This window comes from Hyla sarda, chromosome 4, assembly GCF_029499605.1.
Source record: "Hyla sarda isolate aHylSar1 chromosome 4, aHylSar1.hap1, whole genome shotgun sequence".
NCBI lineage: Eukaryota > Metazoa > Chordata > Amphibia > Anura > Hylidae > Hyla > Hyla sarda.
Genome location: NC_079192.1, coordinates 1,967,150 through 1,979,479, shown reverse-complemented (window position 1 = coordinate 1,979,479; position 12,330 = coordinate 1,967,150).

The following is a 12,330-nucleotide window of genomic DNA, read 5'->3' as shown; positions in this document are numbered from 1 at the left end:
CTCTATAGACTGTACCCCCCCTCTATATATACACAGCCCCCCCCCCCTCTATATACACATCCTCTATAGACTGTACCGTGCTACAAAGCTTGGTGTCATCTGCAAAGACAGAAACAGAGCTATTAATGCCATCCTCTATATCATTGATAAATAAATTATACAACAGCGGGCCCAGTAATGAACCTTGGGGTACACCACTAATTACCGGGGACCAATCAGAGTACGAATCATTGACCACCACTCTCTGGGTACGATCCATGAGCCAGTGTTCAAACCAGTTACAAACTAAAGTTTCCAAGCCCAAAGACCTTAACTTACCTGTCAGACTTCTGTGAGGAATCAAAAGCGAATCACCAGGGAGTCAGGAGTTTGTCTGGCGCAGAGAGGAACCATCAGACAGCCAAGTAAAATCAATGGATTTATTAGATGCAACGCGTTTCGCTGCGCATGCGCAGCTTCATCAGGCAGGTTGCCTGATGGTTCCTCTCTGCGCCAGACAAACTCCTGACTCCCTGGTCATTCGCTTTTGATTCTACACCTATCCAGGAGGGCTGCAGTGGACCTGCCTTCATATCTCTTCTGCTCCTAACCTTGTTGTGTGTGGGCGCACAACCATCTTTGGTAAGCGGCTTGGGAATCACCTTCCCCTACCCCCACCTGCAAGATCTACTGATCCCGCACATGAGGCGCCTTCCTTCCTTTCTCTAGACGTCTGTGAGGGACAGTATCAAACGCTTTGGCAAAATCCAGAAACACTTTATCCACAGCCATTCCTCTATATACAGAGCCCGTCTCTATATACACAGCCCCCCTCCTTCTATATACACAGCCCCCCTATATATACACAGCCATTCCTCTATATACACAGCCATTCCTCTATATACACAGCCACCCTCTATATCCACAGCCATTCCTCTATATACAGAGCCCCCCCTCTATATCCACAGCCCCCTCTATATCCACAGCCATTCCTCTGTCAAGGCTTCTACTCACCTCTTCATAAAAGCAAATTAGATTGGTGACAACTTCTATCCTTAGTAAACCCATGCTGGCTATCACTTATAATACAATTATCCCCTATGTATTCCTGTATGTAATCCCAAACAATTTACCCACAATGCACGTTAGACTTACCGGTCTATAATTGCCTGGCGAAGACCTAGAGCCCTTCTTGAAGATTGGTACCACATTCGCTACAATAGGCTTAAAAAAGTATCTGGGTACAACACCAGCTGGTGAGTGCTTTTGGCTGGACTTTCACAGTATAAAAAGGGGGGCCGTCCTGCTAGGCTAGGTAAGAGTAAAAGATATAAGGTCAAAAATTCGAAAGAAGAGAAAGAAAATGAGAAAACGTGTCTAAAATAAAATAATGACATTTATTTAGAAAATGATGTGAGGTCTGCGGCAGGTCCCTTGCCGCAGACTGGTCACTAGCTGAAATATTTACAATGGTATAAAATACTAAAAATATTAACTATACAAATTGGACAATGAGACAATGAAAGTGCGGCAATGGGACAGTGCAAATAGTATCTGTTTAGTTATACTGTAAAGTCATATTATAGGAGCCGGGATTAATCCAGATGAAAGTGCATGGCAAAAGAGTTAATAATCCAATAGGGCAATTTTCAGTAGCGCTGGAGCCTCCCAGATTGGGGCCCACTATAAACGTTTTTAGGTGCAGAGATACAGGCGATGCCCCCTCTACCCCGATGGCACGGGGACTGAATGCAAGAGGGCAATCGCTATACAGTTCAGGCACTTTGTGCCTCTTACCGGCTACAGTGTGCACGGTCAGATGTGTGCGGCTGTGCTTACGATCCGGATGCACGTCCCTCTGTCCTGACGGCACGGGAGAAATGTAGGAGGGGTGATAGGATCCGGTGCTGGGGGTCGGAGATGATGGCTGGGAAGCAGCGTGTGGCAGTGCTGTGAAGCCTAGCGATCGTAGCAGCATATGGCAGCGCTGGAGGTATCCTCTCTACCCTGCATCCCCTTTTTTAACGGTGGAGATTCACAGTTTTCCTGAACCTCCACCATTGAAAAATGGGACGCAGCTCCCCGAAACGCGTCTGGTGTTAAGACAACCCTGCACATCATCTGAGACAATCGTTACCGCATTGCCGGTCCTCACCTACCCTCTCACCTGCTCCCCATGCCGTCGGGGTAGAGAGGATATCTCCAGCGCTGCCATACACTGCTACGACCGCTAGGCTTCACAGCACTGCCACACGCTGCTTCCCAGCCATCATCTCCGACCCCCAGCACCGGATCCTATCATCCCTCCTACATTTCTCCTGTGCCGCCGGGACAGAGGGACGTGCATCCGGAACGCAAGCACAGCCGCACACATCTGACCGTGCACACTGTAGCCGGTAAGAGGCACTAAGTGCCTGAACTGTATAGGTTTTGAGCTCCCACATTTTTTGTGGACTTTCACAGCATCTAGGCCCTTAAGACTTTTTTCAGGAAGAATTAGAAAAACGAGAGCTTTGGAGGAACTCAATTCCAGTGTGTCCAAGAACTCTGTCTGGGTGATATCCTCATATACACCCAAGAAAAGAATCCAAGGAGTGATTTACAGCTAATGGCAGGTTCTCATGGACTTTAGAATGTGTATGTGTGGTAGGTGAATGGGTTTGAAAGTTAATTATTTTTGAATGATTAGATGGTTTAAGACTTATAGGGCAAGAAATTAAAATGAATATATTTCAGGTATTAGAAAATGTGATGTGTTGATGCAGGTGAGAAGAATATGCTTCATTACATGTCCAAGGTACAAAACTATTTATTTTGAATAATACAACAAATATAATATAATAAAACAATAGATAAAAAGTAAGAGAGGGTGCAGGATCCATGCAAACCTCTCTGTAAGGTATCAACAATATAATCACTCATTAAAAAGGAGTCTGGGGTAGAGAGAGTAGAGCGCTGCCCGTTTTGCAAGCGCTGCAGTCCCCCAGTTTTTTGCCCACTCTGCCGTTCTTTCAGTTTGAATTAATATGTGCAGCTTTTTGAGTGAAATGTTGGGCAGCGCAGCTCTGGGACCGCAATAGGTAGAGAGTTTATATTGCCGCAATTCTATTGTGCAAATCACTTCATTAAACTCCATTTACTGCGGTCCAAGCTCCGGGGCATCTAAAATGGCGGATCCACATTTCAGTACATGGGGCAAGGAATTCTGGAAAGTCGGGAAGGCAAGGGGAGTAGGTGGGATGACCCTGAATCACATGCAGGACGCAGCCAGTCACCCCTGTGATGTCACAGCCCCATATAATCTGCAGCCGTTTTGAGGCTCGTCATATCATTCATTACACTGCAGAGAGAACGGACATCGCTGTGTGTTACACAGAAAAGCTCATTCCAGCAGCATTTAATATCCTCCTAGTCACATCAGCGTTCTCATGGATAGAGAGCAGTGTTTTTTTCACTGAAAAGGATTTTTACTGCGGCTATTAACCTCCCAGTCACTTTCTACAGCATAGTATTACAGAGAGGGGCAGAGAGCTGTGTGCTGTCTCCTACATTTCAACAAGCTGCCTCAACTTCATAAACCTTAGCAGAGGAGGCAGGAAGAATTTTTCAGCGCAATTCTGTGTCTTTGTTCCACAACAAAACATCTGCTGGTTATACTAGTCTGTAGACGGTATAATACCCAGCAGTCCATTCCTAATAGTCTGTGACAGTGTGCAATTTTGTGTTTAGTACACAGCTTTCTTTGGCTGTAGCACTGTTGTGTACTGCTGGTGTTGTGCAAAAATAATTTTTTTTAAAGTGTATTGTTGCGCATTTTTCTGCTCTCATAAGTGCATGCCACATACGTACATCTAAGTAGTGAACTATTTTGTGCCTGTCAATCTGTCAAGGGCCTACATACTGTAAAAGGACAGACAAAAGTAATCACCGGCTGGTGTTTTACTCCAATATGTTTATTAAGAGTACAGTAGCGCATTTTTCTGCCCTCAGAAGTGCATACCACATACCTACATCTAAGTAATGTACTATTTTAAACCTGTTAATCTGTCAAGGGCCTACATACTGTGAAAGTCCAGGCAAAAGTACACACCTGCTGCTGTTCTAGACAAATACTGTTTTAAGCGTAGTGAAGCGTATTGTACTCCCCTCATATACGCACTTAGTATGTATGGCAGAGAAGTGCCAGGACGTTCACAGAGGAGTGGCAGAAGCCTAAATTCATCAGGCAGAGGTGGCAGCAGACTTGGGGCGAGTGACAGCAGGAGTCGCAGCGAGAGGCCTGTGCTCCTGGTATCTGCTAGCGGTCGTGTCTCAACCAGCAACCCATCTGCCATCGTCTATTAGTTAACACGCTCATCCACTTCATCACAAGTGACATCTGACACCCCCAGTCAACAATCGGTGAGTTCCTCAGACACAACCCTCAGTTGGGCATGGCCCGGGAGCAGTCCCTGTCCTCCCATTGCTTCTGTCCTATGCTGTTCCCTCTCCTACAGAAGTATATTATCCTGGGGGTTCAGCTCCACTATTCAATAAGGAGCATCTAATAGAGAACAGTCAGCAGCTTCTGCCCAGCCAAGTAGGGTTGGAGACAAATGCCGCTTCCTTTGCTAGGCGGGCAAGTAGTGATAAGGAGAGTGACGTGGGAGGCGGTGCTGCCTGGGTTCAGGGTCCTGAAGCAGACACTGTTGGGGAACCTGAGAAGGACATCAGTGACGTGCAGACACTTGTTGATGATGATGAAGCCGATCACACTTGGGAGCCGGGTGCAGAAGGGGCTTCATTATGATCAGGAGAAGAGGTTTGCAGGTTGCCCGTGAAGCAGCAGCTGAGCCAGCAAGGTGGTAGCATGGTTGGCAGTCAGTGTGGTGGCAGAAGTGTAAATTCTGGAGCCAAACTTGCCCGGGGGAGACCACCTTCTTCATGGCAGCCTACCTTTCCGGGAGGTAGTGGAACAGGGGTTACTGGAAACGGCGCCAGTAGCAGTCAATTAGTGCGGACTGTTGGGGGAAAATCAACTACTCGAGGGTGTGGCAGTTTTTCATCAAGCATCCGGAGGAGGTTCACGTAGCCACATGCAAGCTATGTCGGCAGAAGATGAAGCGTGGCCAGGGTCCCAATGTTGGCATCACGGCCCTGCGTCAACATATGCTTCGCTACCATAAAGCTGTCTGGGAGAACCGTTGCTCCGATGTTCTCGTCCAGCCTGCTGCATTGCCCAGTGGTACGCCGCTCCCTCTTTCAGCCAGCCAAGGCTCCACCACCTCAGCCGAAGGGAGCTGCGTGTCATACCCTCCTTCTGTTGCTCCAGATGCTCCTGCTTCTCCCACTTTTAGTTAGCCATTCCGCCAACAATCCATCGGTGAAGCCATGTCCTAGAGACAACAGTATGCGCCCACTCATCCAACGGCGCAGAAGCTGAATGTCCTTTCCAAGTTGCTGGTGCTGTAGTCCCTCCCTTTTCAAGTGGTGGACTCTGCACCTTTCAGAGAACTGATGGCTTGTGCCGAGCCGAGGTGGAGAGTGCCAACCCGTCATTTCATTGATAAGAAGGCAGTACCAGCCCTGTACAATTTTGTTCAAGAGAAGGTGGCCCAGTCCTTGAGCATGTCGGTGTGTACCAAAGTGCACAGCAGCGCCGACGTCTGGAGCTGTAACTACGGTCAGGGACAATACATGTTCTTTACGGCCCACTGGGTGAATGTGGTTCCTGCACAGCCACAACCCCAACTTGGACAGGTCACGCCTATTCCTCCTCCAGACCATTGGTCCTGTGACTGTGTGCGACTCCGCCTCCTCATCCCCTATCGTGTCCTCAGCCTCCACTGTACAGACAAGTCTCAGTGGCCATTCAGCATACCATGTGTGCAGGGCACGGTGGTGTCACGCTGTTCTTCACATGGTTTGCCTTGGTGAAAAGAGTCACACGGGGGATGAACTGCTAAAAGTCATTCGTAAAGAAATCGGAGTATGGCTTACTCCACAAAAACTGGAAATGGGAACCATGGTGACCGACAACGGGAAGAACATCTTGCATGCGCTGAGACTGAGAAGGCTAAGCCATGTGCCCTGTTCAATCTGGTTGTGAAGCAGTTCCTGAAGTGTTCCCCCCCCATTTACAAGACATCCTAAGAATGGGAAGGAAACTTTGCATGCACTTCAGCCACTCGTACACTGCAAAGCATACCCTCCTTGAGCTGCAGCGTCAGAACGTCATCCCCCAACATAGTCTGATTTGTGACATTGCCACACGTTGGAATTCCACCCTCCCTGTGTTGGACCGACTGTACGAACAGAGAAAAGTAATCGCTGATTTCTTGATGATCCAAGCAGATAGGAGTACTCCACTGTGTAACTTCAATGTCAACCAGTGGCAGCTCATACGTGACACCTCCCGTTTGCTCAGGAAGCCACATTATTAATCATTTGCCAGGATTAGGGGATAAACAATGTCATTCCACTGCTTCATTTCCTACAACACGTGTTGGAAACTATGGCTGGTCAGGGCAGTGGAGACGTTGCGCCTACATCTCACGACCACATGAGCCCTTTAGGGATGAACTGGAGGAGGAGGGGGAGGGGCACAGTGGAGCACAGTTTAGGTTTCACCAAATGGGCGGTTTTTCTAGTAATCTGATAGGAGAGGAGGAGCAGGAGCAGCCAGAGGAGCAAGAGGGGTTATAAGGAAAGCGAGACAGAGGACCCAGACACACCATAGCAGTATACAGTGGAGATGGAGGCAGGGAGTCCCTCCGAGTCACTTGCACAAATGGCACAATGCATACTCAGTTGCTTGCGTAGGGACACCCGAATTGTTACCACTCGGCAGCGGGATGACTTCTGGATCTCCACCTTATTGGACCCTCGCTACCGGCACAAAGAGGGAGGACAAACTGACCAACTACAGAGGCATCCTATGTAGTCAGTTATCCGATGCCTCTCGGCACAATTGTCCATCCTCTTGTAGGTCTGACTCGGGGGGCCCTCTGCACGCACGTTCCACTGCAATGGCTGCTGGGGAGGGGTAGGGTGGCAGGAGCAGTACCAGCTCCATCAGCAGCAGCCTGAGCCTACAGTCGCTGATGAGTAGCTTTCTTCACCCGCATAGTGAAGCAACTCATCAGCAGCAGGTAGACCTGGAGCAGGACCTGAACCAGCAGGTGATGGCATACCTTGACATGAGCATGCCAACACACCTTGAAGATCCGCTGGACTTCTGAGCAGCCAAACTTGATATGTGGCCTCAACTAGCAGAGCTGTCCTGGAAAAGCTGTCCTGCCCGGCAAGTAGTGTGCCATCAGAGCGGGTGTTTAGTGCGGCGGGGGCCATAGTCACACCAAGAAGAACTCGTCTGTCCACGGAAAATGGGGAGAGACTGACCTTTGTGAAGATGAATCAGGCATGGATCAGCCAGGATTTCCACCCACCAATGCCAGATGCATCAGAGTAGATTGACCATGGTGCCACACCAACACTTCCCAAATATGGATAGTGCCAAACATATTTAAGGCGCTGCTCCCCAGTTACAAACATTCCTCTGCATCAGACCTTTTTTCACCCACCTTCGTCACCGAACCGCACCACTCTGTCACCGGGTCACTTTCAGGACTCCTGATGCTGCTACTGCTGCCACCTCCAGGCTGTCTCATTCAGCCACTATATGGTCACCTCCTACTGATGCCACCTCCAGGCTCTGTCATTATGCTGCCATGTGACATGTGACTCCTTGTTAGATTTGGTCCTTTGTACCCACACACCGGGACCCGGGACACTAAAACTTTGGAGTTAAAAGTTCAATTTCAAAATCCTCTATTTCAATTTAAAAATCTTAAATTTATATTTAAAATTCTTAAATTTCTTTGGTCTCCTCATGCTTCTGCCACCTCCAGGCTGTGCCATTCAGCCAATATATGGTTTACTGATGCTGCTGGGCCTGGGTCTAGCCCTAAAAAATTTTTTATGGTAGCACTAGCTACCCTAAATCTTCGATTTAAATTTCAAAAATCATCTTTTATTCTTAGGGATTATGAAGTCCTAGTGTCTACTGCTGCCAACTCCAGGCTGTGACATTCAGCCACTATATGGTCTCCTCATACTTCCCCCAACTCCAGGCTGTGTCATTCAGGCAATATATAGTTTACTGATGATGCTGGGCCTGGGTCTGGGAATAAAAATGTTGTTATGGTAGCATTAGCTACCCAAAATCTTCAATTTATATTTCAGAATTCATCTTTTAATCTTAGGGATTGTGAAGCCCTAGTGTCTGCTCATGCTGCTGCCAACTCCAGTCTGTGCCATTCATCCACCATATGGTCTCTTCATGCTTCAGCCAACTCCACGCTGTGTCATTCAGCCACTATATTATGGTCTCCTAATGCTTCAGCCTCACCCACGCTGTGTCATTCAGCCACTATATGGTCTCCTCATGCTGCCAACACCTCCACGCTGTGCCATTCAGCCACTATATGGTCTCCTCATGCTGCCAACACCTCCACGCTGTGCCATTCAGCCACTATATGGTCTCCTCATGCTGCCAACACCTCCACACTGTGTCATTCAGCCACTACATGGTCTCCTCATGCTTCAGCCTCATCCATGCTGTGTCATTCAGCCACTATATGGTCTCCTCATGCTTCAGCCTCATCCACGCTGTGTCATTCATCCACTATATGGTCTCCTCATGCTGCCAACACCTCCACGCTGTGTCATTCAGCCACTATATGGTGTCCTCATGCTGCCAACACCTCCACGCTGTGTCATTCAGCCACTATGTGGTGTCCTCATGCTGCCATCACCTCCACCCTGTGTCATTCAGCCACTATATGGTGTCCTCATGCTGCCAACACCTCCACGCTGTGTCATTCAGCCACTATATGGTGTCCTCATGCTGCCAACACCTCCACGCTGTGTCATTCAGTCACTATATGGTAGGGACGTAAGAAAAAAATCGGTTCGCGCGATTATCGCGATTTTTCACTTGCCGGTACTGAATCAATTCAAAATATTTTTGAATCGATTCTTTTAGTGATGTGGAATTTGTATCTCCTGATCCCCAGAACAGCATGTCCCGGGCATCAGGAGACACAAGTTCCACATTTTGTCAGCCGGATCTGATGCGGCGGCGCTCTGGGCGTATGGAGCGGGCTCCGACTCGTGCCCGCTCCATACTCTGCAACCCCCGGCTGTTCTCAGTAGCCGGGGGCTGCTGCTAATAGCCAGCAATGATCGCCGCGGCTGGCTATTAACCCTTTAGATCGCCACTGTCAAAGCTGACAGCGGCGTCTAAAGGGATCTGTGAATGCTCCCTGGTGGGGTGGATCGCCCCCCCCCCCCCCCCGCAGCGCGATCGCGGGCGGGCGATCCACAGTGGAGGTAGCTGGAGGGCTTACCTCTGCTTACCTGCTCTCCCTGGCTCTGTCATTGATAGAGCCTGGCTAGACCAGGCTCTATCAATGGATCGCAGATCAATGGAGTTCAGTAGAACTCTGTTAATCTGTCTGAGGAATCTAATGATTCCTAAAAGACTAATAAAGTGTATAAAAAAATAAAAGAAAAATAAAGTTTTAATAAAAGTGTAAAAGACATTGTTTTTTAGACAGAATCGGGATATATCGCGATGTATCGTCACCTAGACGGTATCGCGATATATAGGGATATATGAAATCGCCACACTGGTATCGCGATTCGAATCGGATCGCCAAATTCTTGGCGATTCACACCCCTACTATATGGTCTCCTCACACTGATGCCACCACCAGACTCTGTCATTGTGCCGCTCTGCAGCAGTGATTCTAAAAGCGATGCCGGTAATCTGCATGCTATTTTGAATAACAGTATTATTTCACTACCCCAGCACACTCCATATGGGTGTTCACAGCACAGCAAAGTGTTCTACGCCCCTATTGAGGCTCTCTGTAGGCCAGAAATAGCTTAAAACTATATTTTTTGAAAAATCGGCCGAATCGAATTTTTCTAAAGTTCGCTCATCTCTACTCACTTCCCCGTCACGGCGGCCGCAGTGAACAATAATGAAACGCTGATACTATGTACCACTTACCCGTCCAAACAGTGGTCTCGGGTGAAAGAGTCCTGCGTTATCCTGATGTTAGCCGACTTTGTCCTGGTTCAGGTGACGGAGTCTGCCTCCCGACAGACAGGTCATCCTAGTTGGAGATGCCGGTTCTGGGGATGATATCCGCTGGTCCTCGTGGGAGCGCTTTCTTTGATGACACTGTATCTTGTCAATATCGGGGTCCTTGGGCTGGGCAGTTGGACAGTGGTTGTGTAATGGTCTTTAGGTGTGGGTGATCTGGATCAAATGCACTTCGGACCCTCTTGGTCCTTCATCAGGGATCACTCCCACAGGGGACCTGCGGATATCTTCCCCAGAACCGGCATCTCCAACTTGGGTGACCTGTCTGTCGGGAAGTGAGGAAGTGAGACTGGTGTGACCACCTGCACAAACTTGGAACTCTCCATCTATTGCGGTCCCAGAGCTGCGCTGCTTAACAATTTACTCAAAAAGCTGCAAATATTAATTCAAACTGAAAGAAAAAGACTTCTTTATCGGCAGAGTGGGCAAAAAAAAACTGGAGGACTGCAGCGTTTGCAAAACGGGCAGCACTCTACTATCTCTCTCGATCCTGCACCCTCTCTTACTTTTTATCTGTTGTTTTATTATATTATATCTGTTGTATTATTCAAAATGAATTGTTTTGTACCTTGGACATGTAATGAAGCATATTCTTCTCACCTGCATCAACACATCGCATTTTCTAATACCTGAAATATATTCGTTTCATTTTCTTACCCTATAAGTCTTAAACCATCTAATCATTGGATGGATTGAATAACTTTCAAATCCATTCATCTACCACACATACACATTCTAAAGTCCATGAGAACCTGACATTAGCTGTTTATCGGGAACAAAATGGTACACCACTTAGATGTAGGGCTGTGGTATGCACTTATGAGGGCAGAAAAATGCGCTACAATCTTCACTCATAAAGATGATATACCAGACGGGCATCGCTCGGCACCTTCTCAACACCAGTGGTCACCAACCCGCTCCTCAAGGCCCACCAACATCAAGGTTTTTTTTCCAGTTACATCATTAAAATAGAACAGGGGACTTTTGGTGGACCTTGAGAACTGGGTTGAGGACTAGTGTTGAGCGGCATAGGCCATATTCGAATTTGCGAATATTCGCGAATATATGGACGAATATTCGTCATATATTCGCGAATATTCGCATATTCGTTATATCCTCGTTTTATTTTCGCATATGCGTAAATTCGCGTATGCGAAAATTCAGATGTGAAAATTAGCATACGCAAAAAATCGCATACGTAAAAACTCGCATATGCAAAAATTTGCATGTGCGAAATTTCGTGTATGCGAATTTTCGCATATGCGAATTTTCGCGCGCCAGTCTCATACAGTAGTATTACAGCCTTCTTTACACCACACAAGCTGGAAGCAGAGAGGGAGGATCACTGTGATGTGTAATGTGAAGAAAAAAAAACAAAAAAAAAAACGAATATTCGTAATTACGAATATATAGCGCTATATTTGCGAAATTCGCAAATTCGCGAATATGCGATATTCGCGAATAATATTCGAATTGCGAATATTCGCGAGCAACACTATTGAGGACCTCTTCTTTTCAATAGTGTGGAACATCTTAAAAAATGTGTCAGGAGCTTGTAGACTTCTTTAACCCCTTAAGGACCAGGCCATTTTACACCTTAGAACCAGAGCGTTTTTTGCACATCTGACCACAGTCACTTTAAGCGTTAATAACTCTAAGATGCTTTTACTGAATATTCAGATTCTGAGATTGTTTTTTCGTGACATATTCTACTTTATTTTGGTGGTAAATTTTTGGCGTTACTTGCTTCCTTTTTTGGTGAAAAATTACAAAATTTCATGAAAATTTTGAAAAATGTAGCATTTTTCTAACTTTGAAGCTCTCTGCTTGTAAGGAACATACTTTTACTTTTTGAAAAAATTTGAGGGCTTCAAAGTAGAGCAGCAATTTTCAAAAATGTCATGAAAATTGCAAAATCTGAAGGGACAGATGTTACAGAACTACAACTCCCAGCATGCCTGTGCAGTCTAGGCATGCTGAGAGTTTTAGTTTGGAAACATCTGGAGGGCTACAGTTTGGGCACCACTGTAACAGTGGTCCCCAAACTGTGACCCTCCAGATGTTGCAAAACTACAACTCCTAGCATGCCCAGACAGCCTTTGGCTGTCTGGGCCTGCTGGGAGTTGCAGTTCGGCCTTCCTACTGGTTGCCACAGTAAAAATCACTTTCATTTCTCCCACCCCCACCAACCCCCCCCC